Source organism: Pinus tabuliformis, chromosome 9 (genome assembly GCF_031772625.1).
Source record: "Pinus tabuliformis cultivar Carrire ecotype Pingquan chromosome 9, CPIR1, whole genome shotgun sequence".
Classification (NCBI taxonomy): Eukaryota; Viridiplantae; Streptophyta; class Pinopsida; order Pinales; family Pinaceae; genus Pinus; species Pinus tabuliformis.
The window spans coordinates 1,918,129,989-1,918,136,440 of NC_142307.1; positions in this window are offsets into that span (position 1 = coordinate 1,918,129,989).

Below are 6,452 nucleotides of genomic sequence, written 5' to 3' on the forward strand. Positions count from 1 at the left end.
ATAGACGACTCTGTAGAAATTTTGAATAATTTAACACATATTCAACAGAGATTATCCTGATCATGTACTATTGCGGAATACATACACAATACATAAGCTCCTCTACGTTGATCATCAATATAGCAACATCAATAACAATAAAACATCAAGAGCATTCACACATTAACACAGTATGTAACCCGGGGAAAGCATCTCGCTAAAAACCCCAACTATCTGTATATTAATGATTGAGTCATGTAACATTACACAACATAATACTTCTCACAAGTATCTCCACCTCTGTTACACACAATATAGCTCAGATCTGATCTCCAAATCTCTTCCACTGCTTGCCTGCCTCCACTGCTCAATACCTGCTCAAGAACTGATGAGAATGGCTCACCAAACTCGTTTTTCACCTGCAAAATAGTCACTCACTCTTTTTTGGACGTGAGCACAAGCTATAATGTGGGCAAATACGTGAGCAAACTCATTGGCATACTCAATCCCTTGATTGTGCAAGATCTGGTGCACAACTATAGTCACAACTGATAGCAATCTGATTCTCTACCACCTGTCCTTGTTGAACTGAACATGCACTGACATGAAACTGAGTTAACTGATGTATTCATTAGTTGTATTATGAGTTAATAACTTGTGAATTAATTAATAACTAATTCACCCAACTCATCTCTAGTCTATTTGCCAGTTAGACTAAATACAACCAGTTTAACAAAGCTAAACTGAACACAACTCCATCAACTCCACAATCAACTCCACCAAACTCAACTGACTGAGTTCTAACTGAAGTCATGCATGCAACAACTCAACTGACTCATAAGAAAAACGTATTTCCTTCTGACAGCTACATGTGCCACCTCTGTAGCTCAAACTGAAGTGCTCCAAGAGAATAAGATTAAGTTTATAGTCCAAATATTATTGTGAGATAATAATATTTGACTTTTCTATTTTTGACAGCCAGTCTAAAAATAGACTTTGAACACTCACACTGTGATCACTCACACTTTCATAAAAAATAGAAGTCCATCTATTTTTTCCAACTTGATCAATCATCCATAAACAACAACCTGCAATCCATAGACATGATCCATATGTCTAAAAATAGACATAGTCTAAAAATAGACTTGCGCCAAAAATAGCCTGCGGGCCCACTTAGTGAAGGCGACTCTTTTCACTAAGCTCCATCATCTTGTTGCAATCTCAACACTCCCTCTCGACAAGATATGGATTATCAGCAACCCATATCCTGCCTTGGTGGTACTCGAATTTGCTCCTGGTGAGAGCCTTCGTCAGAATATCAGCATCCTGATCCTCCGTTGGAATGTACGAAAGTAACATGATCCTCCGCTGCACACAATCTCTGATATGATGGTACCTGATGTCAATATGTTTAGATCTATCATGAAATACAGGATTAGCCAAGAGTTTAATGCAACTCTGGTTATCACAGTAAATCATAGTAGGATCCAAATGAGAACCGAACAAACCAACTAGGATCTTCCTCATCTATATAGCCTCGCATGCAGCCAAACTTGCGGCCATATACTCGGCCTCCGCTGAACTGAGTGCCACGGATCTCTGTTTCCTGCTGTACCAAGAAACTGCTGTCGATCCAATACTGAAGACCCCTCCTGATGTGCTCTTTCTGTCTGTTGGGCTTCCTGCCCAATCTGCATCCGTGAAGCCACATAGCTTCACCTCATCCTCCTGTCTGTACCACAAACCATATCCCGATGTGCCTCTCAAGTAGCGCAATACATGCTTGCCCGCCTTCCAGAAGAGCTTGGTAGGTTTAACCATAGCTTGTGAAAGCTGGTTAACTGCATAGTATATATCAGGTCGTGTATTGACCAAATGCATTAGCGACCCCACCAACTGTCGATAAACAGTGGCATCCACTTCTTCTCCCGAAGTGGCATCCTCCTTCCTCCAACCTCCAGGAAGAGGAGTATCAACAGGCTTGCAGCCATGCATGTTGAACTTCTCCAGTATCTCCCGAGCATACTTGCCCTGAGAAACAAACAGTCCACCACTGCGCTGCCATATTTCCAATCCCAGGAAATAGTGAAGGAGGCCCAAATCCTTCATCTCAAACTCTGTAGCAAGATCCTTCTTACATGACAATATCAACAGCTCATCACCCGTTAGAATCAAATCATCAACATACAGTACAATGATAAGCAACTTACCCTCCACCACAATCTGGTATAGGTTCGGATCCGCCTCGCTCTTGGAGAATCCAAGTCCTGTGAAATAGTTGTCTATCCGTGTGTACCAAGCACGTGGTGCTTGCTTCAACCCATACAACGCTCTCTTGAGCTTGCACACATGCAACTCGCTGCTGAAGACTTCAAAGCCTTCGGGTTGCTCAATGTACACCTCCTCCTCAATGACTCCGTTGAGGAACGCAGTCTTCACATCCATCTGATGAATGTGCCATCCCATCTGCGCTAAGAGAGCAAGAATCGTCCGTATGGAAGAATACCTTGCAACAGGTGCAAAGGTCTCCGCATAATCGATCCCCTCAATCTGTGAAAAGCCTCGGGTAACAAATCTTACCTTACTTCTCCACACTCCCGTCAGCTGCCTGCTTAACTTTGTAGATCCATCTCGAACCCACCACTGATTTCCCTTCCGGTCTAGGAACAATCTTCCATGCAATGTTTCTGACAATAGAATCATACTCTTCCACCATGGCGTCTACCCATGCGGGATCCTCCACAACTTCCTCGAAAGAGGATGGCTCAGTCACAACACACTTGCTCATAAGAGCCATGTATCCAGTGTACCGATCAGGTGACTGTCTCTGCCTGCGTTGGGCTGTAGGTGGTCCTACAACTTTCTCTGCATCTTGAGCCAGTCGCTTAGCTTCTGTCAAGCGCTTTCGCCCTCTGATGGTTGGCGCTGCATGAGTGGTCTCTTCCACTCCATGAAACTCGTCCTGTGGCTGATCCACGTCCTGAAGCTCATCCTTAGGAACTAATAGCTCCTCATCTGCATGCAAGTGTAGCTCCCTCTCAAGCGAACACTTCATGGCTTTCTCCTCCTGAAATTTTATATCCCGTCGCACAACAGTTTTACCACTGTTTGGCAAATACACACGATAGTTGTGGGGCGTATCAGTGTACCCCACAAATATCCCAACCTCTGCGGTCGGCTCCAACTTCTTCCTGGCATCCTTCGTCACATGCATGTAAACGTTAGCACCAAAAATCCTCAAATGAGAAAGATCAGGCTTCTTACCAAAATAAGTCTCTTCAGGTGTACTCATGCCAAGTATCCTATGAGGACAACGATTCTGCACATAAACTGCTGTATTGCATGCTTCCGCTCACAAGTGAAGGGGTAGGCCCTGATCATGCAACATTGCCCGTGCAGCACCCACAATCGTTCTGTTCTTCCGCTCAGCTACCCCGTTCTGCTGTGGGTTATGGGGAGCTATGAGCTCTCTACGAATCCCTTCTGTCTTGCAGAAATCCTTGAACTCGTCCGAGATGTATTCACCACCATTATCGCTCCTAAGAGCCTTCACCTTCTTCACCGACTCCTTCTCGACCAGTGCTTTGAATTCACAGAACTTTGAATATGTCTCGCTCTTCTTCTGCATGAAGAAGATCCAGCACTTACGAGAGAAATCATCAACAAAAATCACATAATACCTGTGTTTTGCTGTCGAAGCAACTGAGAAAGGTCCACACACGTCTGTGTGAATTCTCTCAAGGATCGTCGTGGCGCGACTATCCTTCTCGCGAAAGGTGGCTTTCACAAACTTCCCCAAAGTACACCCCTTGCACTGATCTGACTGCGCAAGTGTGCCTTTAGGAAGCCCTGTAGTGATCTGCTGCAGTATCTTCAAGGTTCCATGGTGAAGGTGACCCAATCTCCTGTGCCACAACTCGCCATCATCCCGACTCACCAATCCTTCTGCCTTGCCTGCCATTGTTGCGCATCCATCTACATGCAACTGATAAAGGTTCCTCACTCGAACCCCTATCTTCCGGGTCTCACCAGTTGTCTTGCTGCGCAGGAAGGCCTTTCCCTCGCTGAAAACAACATCATACCCCTTGTCTTCTAACATCGCCACTGAGATGAGATTCTTCTTCAATCCTGGAACATGCATGACTTCCTTCAATACAAAGGGTTTACCAGACTCCCTCTCAAAGGAAATGGTACCGATACCGGTCGCACTGTATCTACCATCATCGCCCATCTCGATGTGCACTCCAAGATCTTTGTCCTCCAGATCAGAGAACAAATCTCTATCTCCCGTCATGTGAAAAGACGCACCACTGTCCAAGAACCACACTAATCCCATCACACTTGAAACCAAGCATGCGATCAATGAAAAATCAAGCTCAAACTGAGAAGCTAAGGCCTCTCCCCCTGCAGATCCAGCAGCTTGCTCTTCCCTTTCTTTGCTTTGGCAGCCAAAGCACAATTCTCTTCATCATCTCCCTTTGACGAAGATCCGTCCCTGGTACTCCGCCTGATCTCCTCCTGCACAAGATCTGACCATAGTCTTTCCCATCCTGACAACTTCTCCCGACCATTGACAGAGTCCTGATATGAATGCCAACTCTTCGGAAGACCAAGGAGAGCCAAGCTCACCAAGTCCTCATCATCGACAGTAACCCCCACACTTCCCAGCTCATCTCGACACTGAGTGAACTTCGTGAGATACTTGGGAATACTGTTACCCTTCTTGCATTTGATGTTTATGAGTTTATCTTTGAGCGCCAGCTTCCTCTGATCGCTCTTGCTTTGGAATAATTCTGTTAATGATTTCCACATCAAATATGGAGTAGCCTTTCCATGGAGGCTGGACACAATGTGATCCTTCACGCCCTCCAACAGAATCCTTCGACATTTTGTGGTCTTCTTTTGCCAAACTTCCGCCTCAGCAGCATCAGTAGGCTTTGGGATATCCGTATCTATGAACTCCTTCAGCCCATTATCATCCAATACTGCCTCCATCCTGTCCTTCCATACAATATAGTTTGAGCTGCTCTCAAGAGCATACTCCAATCACAATCCGTTGAAAGACATTGCCGCGTTGTCACCAAGAAAACACTGCTGCAAATTCGAATTCCACCAGCAACCAACTCAACTGCTTCCGATCTAGAATTCGTGAGAACAAAATATTTCTCGTACGGAGATTGACTGTATGGGCTTTTACCGGATATTTCACCTTCCAAAGGAAGGATGAATCCAGAGGCTACCTGGCCCGATTACAGGCTCTGTCTAGAGAAATAGAATGTAAACACTTCCTGAATAGTAGATCTGATGATCAACAGCTCCGATACCATGTAGAAACTTTTTCTACAATTATCTAGCTTGCTCTGATACCATGTAGATATTTTGAATAATTTAACACATATTCAACAGAGATTATCCTGATCATGTACTATTGCGGAATACATACACAATACATAAGCTCCTCTACGTTGATCATCAATAACAATAAAACATCAAGAGCATTCACACATTAACACAGTATGTAACCCGGGGAAAGCATCTCGCTAAAAACCCCAACTATCTGTATATTAATGATTGAGTCATGTAACATTACACAACATAATATTTCTCACAAGTATCTCCACCTCTGTTACACACAATACAGCTCAGATCTGATCTCCAAATCTCTTCCACTGCTTGCCTGCCTCCACTGCTCAATACCTGCTCAAGAACTGATGAGAATGGCTCACCAAACTCGTTTTTCACCTGCAAAATAGTCACTCACTCTTTGTTGGACGTGAGCACAAGCTATAATGTGGGCAAATACGTGAGCAAACTCATTGGCATACTCAATCCCTTGATTGTGCAAGATCTGGTGCACAACTATAGTCACCACTGATAGCAATCTGATTCTCTACCACCCGTCCCTGTTGAACTGAACATGCACTGACATGTAACTGAGTTAACTGATGTATTCATTAGTTGTATTATGAGTTAATAACTTGTGAATTAATTAATAACTAATTCACCCAACTCATCTCTAGTCTATTTGCCAGTTAGACTAAATACAACCAGTTTAACAAAGCTAAACTGAACACAACTCCATCAACTCCACAATCAACTCCACCAAACTCAACTGATTGAGTTCTAACTGAAGTCATGCATGCAACAACTCAACTGACTCATAAGAAAAACATATTTCCTTATGACAGCTGCATGTGCCACCTCTGTAGCTCAAACTGAAGTGCTCCAAGAGAATAAGATTAAGTTTATAGTCCAAATATTATTGTGAGATAATAATATTTGACTTTTCTATTTTTGACAGCCAGTCTAAAAATAGACTTTGATCACTCACACTTTCATAAAAAATAGAAGTCCATCTATTTTTTCCAACTTGATCAATCATCCATAAACAGCAACCTGCAATCCATAGACATGATCCATATGTCTAAAAATAGACTTGCGCCAAAAATAGCCTGCGGGTCCACTTAGTGAAG